The sequence below is a fragment of the Arachis duranensis genome, chromosome 4, assembly GCF_000817695.3.
Source record: "Arachis duranensis cultivar V14167 chromosome 4, aradu.V14167.gnm2.J7QH, whole genome shotgun sequence".
Classification (NCBI taxonomy): domain Eukaryota; kingdom Viridiplantae; phylum Streptophyta; class Magnoliopsida; order Fabales; family Fabaceae; genus Arachis; species Arachis duranensis.
Genome location: NC_029775.3, coordinates 90,306,965 through 90,322,670, shown reverse-complemented (window position 1 = coordinate 90,322,670; position 15,706 = coordinate 90,306,965).

Sequence of the window (15,706 nt, the reverse complement as noted above, 5' to 3'; positions counted from 1 at the left end):
AAGTCAATCTTAGGGACCCTATTATAGGAAGTATGACTAATAAGATTTCTCCATAGGGCTATCCATGAACAAGAAATTTATGGCAAGACGTGGATGCCCACGTGGCTCAAGATCGAGCTCCTCAAACCTAGCAAAGCACATGAAGGATATGGCAAAGGCAATGAAATAGCATGCCCAAGCCACCGCTCTGATGGCCCAATAACTATCCAATGTGAATAGGGATTTCAGTACTCACAGATTGGATGGAAGACAAGCTCGTATAGCCTTCGCCGACTTCAAAAAAATTGGCCCGTCTGAGTTTCGTGGAGCCGTCGATCCTGATAAGGTAGAAGAATGGTTGACATACATGAAAAAATTGTTTACAATTTTTCCATGCACAGAGGAGTAGAAAGTGAGCTACGCTATCGTCGTGCTCAAAGTTGATGCTGAATTCTGATGGGATGGAGCAAATTGGTTATTGGAGGATGTTGGGACAGACATCAGTTGGGGACTTTCAAAGAAGCTTTCTATAAGAAGTACTTTCCTCTTTCTATTCCAAAATATACAGAGATAGAGTTTTTACAACTGAGGCAAGATATGATGAGTATTACTGAGTACATAGAAATTGGAGAGACTTTGCAAGTTTTTCTCCATGTATAAGGCTAATATGGATAAAAAGTGGAAATATATGAAGTATTAAGGAGAGCTCAGAGCAGAGGTCCTAACCACAATAGCCCCACTGGAGATCCAAGAGTTTTCTTCCCTTGTTAGCAAGTTTTAAGTGATCGAATACTGCACCAAGAAACTAGCATTGAAAAAGAGCGAAGCTTTTAAGAAAAGGTAACTGAACCAAGGACCCTCTCAACAACCACTGTAGAAGAAGGCCTTTCTTGGAAGACCTACAGGAAGACAAACTCAAGAAAACATGAATCACCAAAAAACTTTCACCAATGCCTCACAGAGGACCACCGAGCTCGAGGAGTGTGCTTTGTGCGGGAAGCGACACAGGAAAAGGTGATTCACCGGGAAAAATGTTTGCTTCGAGGGTAAGTGCACAATTAATGGGGTATCTTTAGCTATTCTATATGATACTGGTACTTCTCATTCATTCATATCTCTCTCTGCTACTAATTAGATTAGTTTACCCATGACCAAATTACCATACGTCTTATTAGTGACCACCCCAGTTGGTAAGAGTATCAAGACTCAACAAGTCTGTCTGAGCACTTGTATTTTCATTTTAAATAGGTCATACCTTGCTAACCTTGTGTTCCTTCCTTTAGTAGGGCTAGACATCATCTTAGGAATGGATTGGCTCATTGTCTTGAGAGAAAAGTCATCTCCCTCCCACTCCTACGATCCCTACAAAACACAAATGATCTCCTTGTTGCTTTTTCAATACCTTGGTGCAGATATAGTGCAAGGATGTGCCTTACTTACTTTGATAAGAGTGGACTCTAGTCAGAAACTGTGTGAGATACCAGTGGCATGATACTTTTCAGATATCTTTCCTGAAGATATACTCACCTTTCCCCCCCTAAATGAGAAGTCAAGTTTTTCATATAATTGGTACCTGGTACAGGGCCAATCTCCATTGCCCCTTATCGGATGGCGCCAGTGTTGATGTTACCTAACCCTGACATAGTTTTTGAGGTTTACTGTGATGCCTCAGGACAGGGACTGTCTTGCATTTTAATGCAAGACAAAAGGGTAATGGCATATGCATCAAGGTAACTAAAGACCCATGAAGTCAATTATCCAACCCACGACCTTGAGCTAGCCGTGATAGTATTGGCACTGAAGACATGGAGGCATCACTTATATGGAGTTGGGCTTCAGGTGTTCCCTGACCATAAAAGTTTATAGTACTTGTCGATCAGAAGGAACTCAACATGCGGCAGAGAAGATGAATGAAGTTCCTTAAAGGCTATAACTTTGTTTTAAACTATCACCTAAGGAAAGCTAACATGGTAGCTGACGCTCTGAGTTTAAAGATACTCAAGGCATCATGGCTGATGATAAAGGAAGCAGAGTTAGTAAAAGAGCTTCAGAGACATGAACTAACAAGTCACCTTCACCCCAAAAAGCATATGCTTGAGCTACCGGAAAGTGACAAGTCAATTAAGGAGCAAATAACCAAGGCGTAGGAAACCCTATGCCTTGTCAAGGAAGGGAAGCTGAAAGACTTTCCAAATGGGAAGACAAGGTGGGGAGATACCAAGGTCGAATTTGTGTTCCAAGGGAAGGCGATGTTCAGAAAAAGATTGCGGAAGAAGGCCATAAAGGAGATTTTACCATTCATCCTGGCATGACAAAAACGTACCATGATTTGGAAAAGATGTTCTGGTGGCTATGGATGAAAAAGTATTTGGTTACAATAGTGAATAACTGTCTGTTCTGTCAGAAGTAAATTTTGAGCACCAGAAATCTCAAGAGTATCGCAACCCCTTAGCATTCCAAAATGGAAGTGGGAGGGCATATTGATGGACTTTGTCATGGGACTGCTTCATACTCAAACTGGACGTGACACCATATCGTTTGTTGTAGATTTGCTAATCAAGACAATTGACTCATTGGAAAAACTAGCCATGTTGTATATCAAAGGGATCGTGAGGTTACATGGGGTGCCATCAACCATAATCTTTGACAAAGATCCGAGTTTCACATCTAGGTTTTTGAAATGCATTGAAGAAGGCATTTAGAATAAGACTATGCTTAGGCAAGTCATATCACCCACTATGTTTCGAAGGTTACCTGAAACTGTAGGTCGATCTCAGACGAGATCTTCTGCGCTAGTCGGAACGGTTGTATCCGATTTGTTGAGCTTGATGGTGATATTGATTCCTTCATCCCTGGAGGGTGGGAGGTACCTGCAAGGGACTCCGATGCTTAATTTAGCAAGGATATTAAGCAGATATTGAGTAGAATTAGAGTATGAGTTATACCTGGGTGCTTCAGTGTATTTATAATGGTGTGGAGTGACCTTTCTGGAGATAAGATAGTTATCCTATCTTATCTTTATCTTTATCTTTCATGGGAACCGCCCTTATCTCTATAGGCTTGGGCTGCCTTTGGATTGGGGTCGTGTTCCTCTATTTGGGCCCTTTATAAGGCTTTCCTGTGATTTAGCCGAGCTCTTTGAGAAGAGGTCGGGTCATCCTGACCTGAAGAGGTCAGTCGCTTTGTCTATAGAACATCCCGGGTCGGACACCTCGACCCAGGGTATGAACAGTGCTCCTGCTCGAGCTCGGCTTTTGCTTGGAGGTCGAGTCTTAGTTTTAGGACTTCAAACTTTCTTGGGTGAAGCCGAACTCGAGCATTTTGTCAATCTTGTCTTCGTAGATTTCCTTTTTGAATGCGGAGCATTTCTGTTTCATTTCTTCTGAAAGCGCGCGCTTTTGCATTTAGTGTTTTTGCCTTGGGAATGCGCGAGGGTTTTTAATGCCCCCATTAATTGGTTTTCAATACCCCGTTTCTTTTGCTTCTTTTTATTTTGAATTACACACAGAAACGGTTTTATCTCCTCTTTGTAACTTTCCCTTTTCTTTCTCACTTCTGTTGCTATCGTCTGCCCCTTCGCATTTTTTTTGTGACATTGCTTTGACGATCATAGGTGCTCTTCTTGCTTTCGATGGCAACTATTGATCTCTTTCGTCTTCGCTCTCCGCATGTTTCTCCTTTTTTAGGTTGGTTTGTCTTCTCTTTTTTGCTTACTGTTCTGCTGTGTCGTGTTTGGTTTTGAAGCTTTCATTTTGACTGAGTGCATGTTGGGAAGCTTGGATTTTTATCGCGCCTTGTTTTGTTACTGTGATGTATGCTTCCTTTTTTGTCCATTCGTATGCTTCTAAGTGTATCTCCCTGGTTTGGCTCTTTAGGGTTTTGTCTGCCATTTTGCTGATTTCTGAACTGTTATAGCATTTTTTCTTTTAGTGGTTCGTATGATCTTCTTTGCGTTTGTTTTTCTTGGAAAGGGTTTCTGTTGAGACGCTAGCCTTATAGATTTTCCTGAAAGTTTTATTCCCCGATTGCCTCCAAAGGATACCTGGACCTTGGGTTGTGTTCAGGGGTTTTCTTTTTATCTGTTATACTGGCGCTGGGTTGTGTTGTTCGAGTTGTTTTGATTTGATCTGGGATGTTTTTACCTTTTTAGTAACCCAATCTTTTTTCTTGTTTGTAGGACTAGTTGGCCATGTCTTCCCGAAATATTGTCGAGGCATCTCCTATGGTTCCTGAAGGGATGTCCGATTGGCTGGACTCTCTTGTCTTGTTGTGTGTTTCTTTAGCCGATTCCGAATTTTGTGTGACGCTTAGAAGGCATCATCGTGTCTATAGCAGTGAGGATTAGGAGAGTAATTACGAGTTAGTGGCACCAGATTCTAGTGATAGAGTTTGCTTCCCGGTCCTGACCCAGGGGGAGTGTCCCTTCTTCTATGCTTATGATTTCTTTTTGGCCAAATGAACATCACCTTTCCGTTTACCTCTTTTGAAACTGACCTACTATGGTCTTGTAACGTAGCCCCTTCGCAGCTCCATCCGAATTCGTGGGGTTTCATCAAGATTTTTCAGCTTGTTTGTCAAGAATTTGGTGTTACGCCTTCTCAAACTCTTTTTCTGTATCTTTTTGTGTTGACCAAACCTGGGACTACCAAGAAGAAAGCTTCTTGGATTTCTTTTAGGTCTGCCTAGGGGCACAAGGTTTTTTTTATGTATGACGAATCTTTCCGGGATTTTAAGAACTATTCTTTAAGGTCTAGGCTGTTGAAGGAGCCCGACCTTTCTTTCTGGATGAAAATAATGAGCCCTGCTTTCCCTTAGAGTGGCAGAGGAACGTAGTGGTATCCCGATATACTTGGGAGATGTTGAGCGAGGTCGAGCAGGCCTTTGTGAATGTTTTGGAGGATATTTGGGGAGAACCTCCTCATTTGGATACTAAAAAGTCTTTGGGAGATCCGTCCCTTATTCGAACTGCTTTGGGTACTGCCTTGATATATTTTGTTTTGTTGATTCGTTCCTATTTTCTCCCGGTTTGATAAATTGTTGTTTTTCATTTTTCAGAGATGGCAAAAAATAATGATGCAATGAAGGCTTTCAAGAAGGCGAGGAAAGCTAATGCAGCTCAAAACATCTCGGCCTGGGCCGATGGAGAGGGAACTTCCCAAGCTCCTTCAAAGCCACCCGTGCCGAGCTCTCCTGGCCTGAGGAGAATGATCCCTATACCTTGGGTCTATTTAGTGGATACCCCTCAATCTTCTACTGTTGTTGTGGTTTCTTCTTCGGCAGCCCTTCCTCCAAAAAGACCTCGAACTGTTGAACCTTTCAATCTAGATGCCCCGGATTTTGATCCTATTGGTTTTGTGGACCAGCAGATCGCTCCTTATGGTGCTCTTTCAATGGATGATGTATCTCTCCTTCATCACTTGGATTTTATAACTCGTAGTAGTGTTAAGATGGCTCATATGGGGGCTACTTTGTATCGCACTGCCCAAAATTTGCCTCTACATGCTACCAAAGCTTTCATGGAGTAAGCTAAGCAGGAATTTGATCGGATGAAGGGTCTAAAGGAGGAGTTTAAAGCGGAGGTGGCTAAACTGAAGAAGGAGCTGGCGGGGGAGAAGGCCAGCTCTCTTGCCCTGGTGGCCTCTGTGAGATTGGCTGAGCATATGGCTTTGAAGCACAAAGAAAGCTACGTCACGTCCTACCGAGAAGTGATGCATCTTCGAGAGGAGCTAGAGTCGGTCCGGGTTGATTATTCCGAGCTCCAGGGTCATCTTGTGGGTAGCATAACTACTGCTTATGAGAACCTGAAGGAGCAGGTTTAGGTTATCACCCCAGGAGCTGATCTTGCTTTATTTAGCCTGGACAATGTTGTGAAGGATGGTAAGATTGTCCTTGACAATCCCGATGATGATGATGATGTCGTCCCTCCTCCGGTTACTTCTGCCAAAGCCTCTGTTGTCCCGCCTTCCTCAACCTCAGCAGTTGAAGCTACTCCTCCAGACGTCCAAATTTTGAACCGGGATGACGGGACAGTGGACGCAGTTCCCCTTTAGACTCGCCCTCCTTCTCCCCAAGATGCTGCTACTTGGAAGCCTTTGGATCCTCTATAATTTTTCTGATATGTTTGTGTATAGCCCGATTTTTGTGGGCTTTTGAACTCTTTATTTTGTAAGTTTGTGATCTCTGACCTTGGATACTCCAGTTGCTACTTTAGCAACTTTGTTTTGAAAAACAAGATAGTTTCTCTTGCTCTTGGGGTCGGCTTCAAGCGGCCTCTTGGGTCTTGTTTTATGGTAACTGAGTGATGCCAGGGCATCTCAGCCAGTTTTACTGACCTTTTCTTTACTGTTTTAGGGTAGTTTCATGCATTTTCTTAGTAAATAAGGCAAGTTTTGGATGAAATTACACTTACACCTTGATTCAAGCAACTTTTGTGAACTTTGCATAATTTCATGAGTATTTTGCTAGAATTGCATGATAAATTGATGATGCATAATCTCATGACTTTGGCTAGAGCTTTGATGCACTTTAATTGCTTGTTTTTAGGGCAAAGGAAGCAAGGAAGAACCACGTTAGTATTCACGTTAACCTAGTTAACGTGAACACTAACGTGGAATGGTAAAGCTTGCAACGTTAATGAGAAAAGTGATCACCAATAACGCCTGCAAAGCCATCCAAAGTTCACGTTCCTTGCCATGTTAACTAAGTTAACGTGGTAGTTAACGTAGAAGAAAAAGGAACTCCAACGTTAATGGTAAAAGTGAACACCACTAACGTTGGAGAACTTGGCAATGATCCACGCGTTATGAGTCACGTTAACTTAGTTAACGTGTACTCTAACGTGGAAGAGGAAACAAAAGCCAACGTTAGTGACACTCACTTTTGTCACTAACGTTGGATCATCTATCATTGCCTACGTTAACTTTCACGTTAAGACTATTAACGTAAAAGTTAACGTGGAGTTGAAATCAAAGAGCCAACGTTAGTGACACTCACTTTTGTCACTAACATTGGAAGGTGGCTTCACTACTACGTTAAGAGCCACGTTAACTTAGTTAACGTGAGTTCTAACGTAGAGAATTTGGGCATTTAGAGCATTAGTGACAAAGGTGAGTGTCACTAACGCTCTCAAAGGTGGATCACACCTACGTTAAGAGTCACGTTAGCTATACTAATGTGGACTCTAATGTAGGAACATAAGGGCACTAAGCAACGTTAATGGGAAAAGTGATTCCCATTAATGTTTGCGAAGGGGTATAAGCCAACGTTTTTGGGAAAAGTGAGTCCCAATAACGTTAGCCAAGTTTTGAGAAAGCAACGTTAGTGGTCACGTTAAGACCACTAACGTTGGATTTAACATGGATATATGAGGTTGGAACGTTAGTGGAAAAAGTGAATGCCACTAACATTCTCGAACCCACAATGGCAATCAACGTTAAATCTTACTAAATATCCAAGGCCTAATTCATATTTCTCTGCAAGTTGGGCCCACTAAAGATGAAAACTGCTTCAACTCAAGAAAAAGCCCACATCCAAGACTTGAAGAACTCACTAGAAGATCAAGAGGAGTAGTATATATAGGAGTAGTTTTAAACTATAGAGAAGCTTGGCACTTTTGGGAACTACTCTCTATAGATTTACTTTTCTGCACTTTTAGCATGGATTCTTCTTTTCTGCCATTTTCCATTTTTAGAGCTATGAACAACTAAACCCCTTTCATTGGGTTAGGGAGCTCTGTTGTAATTTGATGGATCAATTATAGTTTTCATTCTTCTTCTTCTTTCTTTTCTCTTGATCTTACTAGAAAGCTTTCGATCTTAACTCAATTGGTTAGTTGTCTTGGAAAAGAAACTCTCCATAATTGGATCTCCTTTGAGCCTTGGAAAAGGGATGAGGAGATCATGCTAGAAATGCTTTCTCATGTTGGACCAAATTGGGGTCTGGGCGGATATAGTGACATGTAATCCTCCCAACACTTTGATTTGGAAATACATGTGGTATAATCAGTGAGCACACTTCATCTCTTCCTATGAGTAATTAAATTAAGGAATTGGGCAATTGTTCAAGCTTAGAGAGATTGGATTGCCAAGGAATTAGGATCCAATCACTTAAGATTGCCAAGGAGATCAATGAATGCATTAATTGAGGAAGAGATGAGAATGAACTTGATCCGGAGAATGCAACATCTCATGAACCCAATGATTTTCCCATTTCTGATCTTACCCATTCTCTTTACTTTCTGCTATTTAATTTCATGCTCATTACCCCAAATCCCCATTTAAGATTCTGCACTTTAATTTCTATTATTTACTTTCCAGTCATTTAAATTTTTGCATCTCAAATCTAAATTTCGTTTAGCTCAACTAGCATATTCTTCTAACTAAAGTTGCTTGACTAATCAATCCTTGTGGGATTCGACCTCACTCTATTGTGAGTTTTACTTGACGACAATTCGGTATACTTGCCGAAGGGAAATTTGTTGCGAGACAAGTTCTCATGCATCACTGCGTTGTTTCTTTGGGATATGCTTGCCTGCAGCTTTCTTTAGCATTTACCGAGAATCTTCAGAGTGTTTTTGTCTGACCTCTTTTGATTGCCTTTTTATTTCTTGCCTTAGTTGAAGTGTCCCTTTTAAGGCTAGTTGTCGGTTTGAGTTTTCTTTGATAGAATACTTTGTAGATTGATTTTGGCGAGGTCGTGGTCTTTCGGGTCGAGTTATCTCCCTTTTGGCGCGTGCCTTCTGTTGGTTGATTCTCTTAGTTGATCTTTTCTTGAGCTATTTCTAGTAACCCCTTGGGTTTACTTTTTATAACTTTGTGTAGCTTTAGTCTGATTTCTTCATGTCGGTCCCTGTTCCGTTACTAGGTAATCCTTTTTCTTGGATCTTTGTTCAGATCTCTTTTGGGGATTTACCTTTTGTAACTTTTATCTTTCTGGGCCGACTTTGTCATGTCGGGCCCTGTTGAGTTACTTGATAATCCTCTTTCTTGGACCTAGTTCAGGTCTCTTTCAGGGATTTATCTTTTGTAACTTTGTCTTTCTGGGCTGACTTCGTCATGTCAAGCCCTGTCGAGTTACTTGATAATCCTCTTTCTTGGACCTAGTTCAGGTCTTTTTTAGGGATTTATCTTTGTAACTTTATCTTTCTGGGCTGACTTCGTCATGTCGGGCCCTGTCGAGTTACTTGATAATCCTCTTTCTTGGACCTAGCTCAGGTCTCTTTCAGGGATTTATCTTTTGTAACTTTTGTAGGAGTCTGACTTCATCATGTCGGGCTCATTGAAGTTATAGTAATCCTCTTTTATAGGGTTGGCCAGACCTCTTTCCAGGGCTTTACTTATAACTTGGGTTGTTGTGGCTGGTCCAGCTTATTGTGCCGGCCAGTCTTTTAAGTTATTTTATAGCAATCCATTTTATTAGGACCTCGTCAGGTCCTTTCTATGGATCACTTTCTATAACATCTTGCATTATTCTATTTTCATCTTTGCCGATTTTGTAGAATTTGGGATTTAACCCTCGTTTTTATTGTGATCGCGCAGTGAATTTTTGGTTTTCACTTTCTGTTGATCTGTAGCTTTATAATTGGGCGATGAATGTTTCAGAATAATACGACTTGAGCGATTGTAGAAAATCTGAACAAGTTTTATTAAAAGAAAATGCAAATATACATGGTTAATTTTTCTAAGTCGGGTGATTTGTAGGTCTTGGCTTGGCGCCTCATTAAAAAACCTTTTTTCAGAAAAAAGAGTGCGCCTTGTCCAAGATCTTTTATCACCCCTAGCTGTAGTACCTTCTTAGGTTGCAGGCGTGCCATGACCTGGTAAGCTCTCGCCCGTCGAGTTCGGAAAGCCTGTAATAGCCCTTTCCCAGCACTTCTATGACTCGACAGGGTCCTTTCTAGTTTGCTGCCAGCTTTTCTTCTCCCGGTCGAGTTATTCCGATGTCGTTTCGTATTAGGATGAGGTCATCCTCAGTGAAGGTCCATCGTATTACCTTTAGGTTATACCTGGAGGCCATTCGTCATTTTAACGCCTCTTCCCTTATCCGAGCTCTTTCTTGGATTTCTGGAAGTAAGTCGAGCTCTTCCCTTTGAAGTTGGGAATTGGCTTTCTCACTAAAGTGGATCACTCTGGGTGACCCTTCTTCGACCTCTACTGGGATCATCGCCTCCATTCCATATGCTAATCGGAAGGGTGATTCCTTTGTATTGAAGTGTGGCGTCGTTCGATATGCCCATAGAATCTGTGGGAGTTCCGCGGCCCAGGCTCCCTTTGCATCCTGTAATCTCCATTTTAACCCTGCTAATATGACTTTGTTAGCAGCTTCAGCTTGCCCATTGGCTTGAGGATGCTCAACAGAGGTGAATTGTTATTTTATATTCAGGTTGGCCGCTAGTTTTCTGAAGCCTGCGTTTGTGAACTGGGTACCATTGTCTGTAGTGATGGAGTATGGAACTCCGAACCTTGTGACGATATTTCTATATAGGAATTTCCGACTTCTTTGAGCTGTGGCGTTGGTTAGGGGTTCTACCTCGATCCATTTTGTGAAGTAGTCTATTCCTACTATGAGGAATTTGACTTGTCCTGATCCTTGAGGAAAAGGTCCGAGGAGATCGAGTCCCCATTTTGTGAATGGTCAAGGTGAGGTTATGCTAATGAGTTCCTCTGGTGGAGCGGTGTGGAAGTTGGCATGCTTCTGACATGGTGAGCATGTCCTTACAAATTCTGTGGCTTCTTTTTGTAGAGTTGGCCAATAAAATCCTGCCTGAATTACTTTTTGGCGAGTGCCTGTGCTCCGAGGTGATTGCCACAAATGCCACTGTGTACTTCTTCTAGGACATCTTTTGTGTTGGAAGTCGGCACGCATTTTAGTAGTGGTATTGAAATCCCTCTTTTGTATAGAGTATTATTTATGATGGTGTAGTATTGTGCTTCTCGTTTTAACCTCTTTGCCTCTTTCTCATCTGTGGGGAGATCTTCTGTTCTGAGGTAGTTAATTATGGGAGTCATACATCCCTGATCGCGACCTGTTATGGCTAGGACTTTTTCTTCTTCTGAGATTGTTGGATTCTGTAGAATTTCTTGTATGGGGCTTCTATTATTGCCTCCTGGTTTGATGCTGGCTAGTTTTGAGAGTGCATCGGCCCCGGCATTTTCTTCTCAGGGTATGTGACGAATCTCATATTCTCCGAGTTGTCCAAGCTGTTCCCTGGTTTTGGCTAAGTACTTTTTCATAGTGGGATATTTGGCTTGGTAGCTTCCTGTTATTTGTGAAGTGACTACCTGTGAATCGCTAAAGATGATAAGTTTTTGAGCTCCAACCTCTCTAGCCAGCTTTAAACCAGCTAGTAGTGCCTCATATTCCGCTTGATTGTTTGAGACAGGGAACCCGAATTTGAGGGAGAGTTCGACTTGGGTTCCCTGATTGCTTTCAATTATTACGCCTACGCCACTTCCCGTTTTATTTGAGGAGCCATCCACATATAGATTCCATTCTTTGGGGATTTCCGGTGTGTCCGTAAATTCCGCAATGAAGTCGGCCAGATATTGAGATTTGATGGCCGTCCGAGCTTCGTATTGAAGGTCAAATTCGGACAACTCGACTGCCCATTGCAAGATTCTGCCTACCAAGTCTGTTTTCTATAAGATCCCTTTTATGAGCTGGTTGGTCTGAACTTTAATGGTGTGAGACTGGAAATATGGGTGAAGTCGTCGGGATGTTATTATGAGAGCGTATGCGAACTTTTCTATTTTCTGGTAGTTCAGCTCGGATCCTTGTAATTCTTTGCTGATAAAGTATTTGGGTTGTTGCCCACTGTTGTCTTCTCGGACTAGTGCTGAGGCTATTGCCCGATTTCCCACCACGAGGTAGAATATGAGTGGTTCTCCTTCCCGTGGCCGACTTAATATAGGTGGCCGTCCCAAAATTTTTATGAAGTCTTGGAAGGCTTACTCACATTCTGCTGTCCATTCAAACTCCTTTCCCTTCCTTAGAGTGGCGTAAAAGGGGAGAGATCTTATTGCTGATCCAGCCAGGAATCTGGACAAGGCTGCCAACCTCCCGTTGAGTTGTTGTACCTCTTTGATACAAGTCAGATTTTTCATGTCGAGTACAGCCCTGCACTTGTCTGGGTTTGCCTCAATTCCTGTCTGTGTGATCATAAAACCCAAGAATTTACCAGCTTCTACTGCAAAGATACATTTCGCGGGATTGAGTCGCATGCCGTGTCGTCTTATAGTGTTGAATACTTGTGTTAGGTCGGATAATAACATCTCTTCATTTTGTGTCTTCACTAGCATGTCGTCTACGTAGACCTCCATGATCTTTCCGATGTGATCCAAAAAAACTTTGTTCATTAATCTTTGGTAAGTAGCTCCCGCGTTTTTAAGACCGAAGGGCATAACAACGTAGCAGTAATTTGCCTTTGGGGTTAAGAAAGAGGTTTTTTCTTGGTCGGGTGGGTACATTGGGATTTGGTTATATCCCGAGTATGCGTCCATAAAGGAGAGGTATTTGTATTCGGAGGAGGCATCTACCAGTGCGTCGATACTTGAGAGTGGATAAGGATCCTTTGGGCATGCTTTGTTAAGGTCGGTATAGTCAGTGCACATTTGCCACTTCCCATTTGACTTTACTAATACGACATTAGCGAGCCAGAGCAGGTATTTGACTTCTCTTATGAAACCTGCCTCCAATAGAGCTCGTACTTGTTCTTCCACAGCTTGAGAGCATTCTTGTCCTAGCTTTCTACGTCTCTGTTGTACCAACCGGGATCCTAGGTAGACTGCTAGCTTGTTGCACATTAGTTTGGGTTCTATGCCTGGCATGTCTGCGACCTTCCATGCAAAGAGGTCGGCGTAGTCTCATAGAGACCGTATGAGCGATTCTTTTATGTCTCCTTTTAGGAGTGTGCCGATGTTGGTTGTTTGGTCTGGGGTGTCCCCGATCTGGATTTTCCTTATTTCTCCTTCAGGTTGTGGGCGGAGTTCCTCCCTCCTCTGAACTCCACCGAGCTCAATTGTGTGGAATTCTTCTCCTCTGTATCTGAGGTTTAGACTTTCATTGTAACAGTGGTGTGTCATCTTCTGATATGCTTTTATCTTGGCTATTCCTCCTGTAGTTGGAAACTTCATGCATAGATGCGGAGTCGAGACTATTGTGCTGATCTGATTTAACGTTGTCCAACCTATTAGGGCATTGTAGGCTGAGCTTACGTCGACTATGATGTAATCTATTTTGAGTGTTCTTGACTGACTTCCTTTTCTGAAAGTTGTGTGGAGCGACATGTATCCCATCGGTTGAACTGGGGTATCTCCTAGCCCAAACAGGCTGTCCGAATATGCTCTGAGTTCTTTTTCTTCCAAGCCGAGTTTGTCGAAGGCAGTTTTGAATAAGATATCGGCAGAGCTCTCCTGGTCAATCAACGTGCGGTGAAGATTTGCGTTTGCTAGTATAATAGTGATGACCATGGGATCGTCATGCCCTGATACGACGCCGGATGCGTCTTCCTTGGTAAAAGTGATCACCGGGATGTCGGGTTCTTCCTCCTTTTCTGCGACGTGATATACGTCTTTGAGATGTCTTTTACGAGATGATTTGGAGATTCTTCCCCCGGCAAATCCACCGTGTATCATGTGGACATGTCTTTCTAGCGTTCGAGATGATCGCGCGGTTGGTCTGACATCTTTTGCTCTTCTTCTTTTTCTTTTGTTCATCATCATGGGTGGCCAGATATCGATCTAGCTTTCCTTCTCGTACGAGTTTTTCTATGACATTTTTTAAGTCGAAACACTCATTGGTGGAGTGGCCGCGGATTCGATGGTATTCACAATATTCAGCCCGGTTTCCTCTTCCTTTTTTGCTTTTGAGTGGTCGAGCTGGTGGTATTTTTCTGTGTTGCAAACCTCTCTGTATACATCCACAAGAGACACCCGAAGAGGGGTGTAATTGTGGTATTTTTTATTTTTTCTCCATGTCGATCTTCCTTCTTCCTGGATTCTTTGTCTTTATCCCGGGGGGTGAACCCGGCCTTCGAGGTTTCTCCTAACCGGGAGTTTTCCTCCATGTTGATGTATTTTTCCACTTGTTCTTACACCTCGTTCAGAGATGTGGGATACTTTTTTGATATAGATTGACTAAAGGGCCCTTCTCGCAAGCCATTAATGAGGCCCATAATAGCGGCTTCAGTTGGTAAGTTCTGTATATCCATACATGTCTTGTTGAATCTTTTCATGTAGTTACGCAGGGTTTCCCATTCTCCTTGCCTGATTCCTAATAAGCTCTTAGCATGTTTGGCTTTGTCCTTTTAGAGGGAGAATCTGGCCAGAAATTTCTTAGCCATGTCGTCGAAACTTAAGATGGACCTAGGAGGGAGATTGTCGAACCATCTAATTGCTATTTTTGTTAAAGTAGTTGCAAAGACTATGCAACGAACTGCATCTGAGGCATCAGGGAGATACATTCTGCTTCTGAAGTTACTGAGATAATGGCTGGGATCTGTAGTGCCATCGTATAAGGTCATGTCTGGGAGTTTAAAGTCCTTTGGGATTTTCCTCTTCATGATCTCTTTGGTGAATGGGTCTTGCTCCTTTCGTGCGTTATCTTCGAGAGTGGATCGGCTGGCTTTGGTCTTGACATTGGCTTCAAATTTTAGGAGTTTACTTTCCAATTCACGGTGTCGCCTTTTTTCTCTTTGTAGATTGATGAGCGGATAATTTATACGCTTTTTGGCATTGTTTTTAGTATGTTTTCAGTATGTTTTAGTTAGTTTTTATTATATTTTTATTAGTTTTTATTTAAAAATCACTTTTCTGGACTTTACTATGAGTTTGTGTGTTTTTCTGTGATTTCAGATATTTTCTGGCTAAAATTGAGGGACCTGAGCAAAAATCTGATTCCGAGGCTGAAAAGGACTACATATGCTGTTGGATTCTGACCTCCCTGCGCTCGAAGTGGCTTTTCTGAAGCTACAGAAGCCCAATTGGTGCGCTCTCAATTGCGTTGGAAAGTAGATATCCTGGGCTTTCCAGCAATATATAATAGTCTATACTTTACCCGAGATTTGATGGCTCAAACTGGCGTTCAAAATCAGCTCAAGACTGCCCGGCGTTTAACGCCGGAACTGGCACAGAAGTGGGAGTTAAACGCCCAAACTGGCACAAAAGCTGGCGTTTAACTCCAAGAAAAGTCTCTACACATAGAAGCTTCAATGCTCAGCCCAAGGACACACCAAATGGGCCCGGAAGTGGATTTTTATGTCATTTACTCATTTTTGTAAACCCTAAGCTACTAATTCTCTATAAATAGGACCTTTTGCTATTGTATTTTAATCTTTTGATCACTTTAGATCTTAGGATCATCTTTGGACGTCTAGTTCTTAGATTATGGGAGGCTGGCCATTCGGCCATGCCTAGACCTTGTTCTTATGTATTTTCAACGGTGGAGTTTCTACACACCATAGATTAAGGTGTGGAGCTCTGCTGTACCTCGAGTATTAATGCAATTACTATTGTTCTTCTATTCAATTCAGCTTATTCTTGTTCTAAGATATTCATTTGCACCCAAGAACATGATGAATGTGATGATTATGTGACGCTCATCATCATTCTCACTTATGAACGCGTGCCTGACAACCACTTCCGTTCTACATGCAAAAAAGGCTTGAGTGGATATCTTTTGGATTCCTTAATCAGAATCTTCGTGGTATAAGCTAGAATTGATGGCGGCATTC